We start from the raw sequence: 1168 nt of genomic DNA on the forward strand, positions 1-1168 counted from the left end.
TCCTCTTTACCGTTCCTACAATTCTAGTAACATTTCTTGATTACTTCGAAATTGCTTTTTTGCGTAGAATTTGCAAAACCTGCAAATACGGTGTCAAAGTTTCGATAAAAAAAATGAATGCAAAATTTAGCGAACATCTTTTCCTATTTTTGAGAAATAAAAAATGTTATATAAATTGATCATTATTCCATAGATTACTTCCCTGCATAGCCATCATAAAGTAATAACAAAAGTCTTCGTTTAAATATTCTTAATTTTATTTTTTTCAATGGTTGTGCCAACGTTTGTCCCAAAACCATGTGTACTTGAAGGTTCTCTATTATACCAATTTGAGCAAGCAATTCTTCCGCCGATCGATGTTGCAGCAAGATATATAAAATCTTCATGTCATACATTCTATATACCCAGCGAAGCTCGTGAACATTCTAGGCCATAAGTAAGAAAACATTCAAAACAAAATATGTTTTTCCGTCGTGATAAATTCTATTTTTACAACTCATTTGAATTTAGTGTTAGTATTTTTGTTCTTATGAAATGTTTTCAGAAATAGAAATTTGCTACCGGTTCTTTGAAAAAAGAAAAAGAAAAAAGAAAACAGTTCTCAAATTTATTCATGTATTTCATTACAAAGAAGTTCAATCGCAATCAACAGTTCAAAGAAGCGATGCGGGTTCAACGTTAAACCGAAGCTGCTAATAGCCTTAGCTACACAAACTTTTAGCACCTACGCACCGATCAAACAAGCGAGCGTTCAGACAGAATACATCGGAAAACCCCGTGTAGGCTTACCTTCTGTTTGTACAAGCATTTGGTACTGGATGACGATTTTATACTTTCTACTTTTTGTTGCACGTCCGATAACACGCTTCTAGTTTTCGTTTCAGTTTACAACCGGTCGTCTGCTTTTGGGGAGCGGTATTCTCTCAAGATTGGATTGAATACTGAATATAAATTGAAACTATTCAATCTAATTCGTGGTTAGGAAACAACTTCATCCTAAGTAAGATTGAAACGACACCAAAGCAGAAAAAAGGTAGTATTCCATGTCTATCTTAGGTAAGCCATTTCCCCGAACGCAGTCTTGCGGTTCGCAAAGCATCCACTTCTTCGCAACACGTGACAGATATGGTCGTATTAAATTTCACTTCTCCACACGTCGGTTCTATTA

Source organism: Wyeomyia smithii, unplaced genomic scaffold, assembly GCF_029784165.1.
Source record: "Wyeomyia smithii strain HCP4-BCI-WySm-NY-G18 unplaced genomic scaffold, ASM2978416v1 HiC_scaffold_59, whole genome shotgun sequence".
Taxonomy (NCBI): domain Eukaryota; kingdom Metazoa; phylum Arthropoda; class Insecta; order Diptera; family Culicidae; genus Wyeomyia; species Wyeomyia smithii.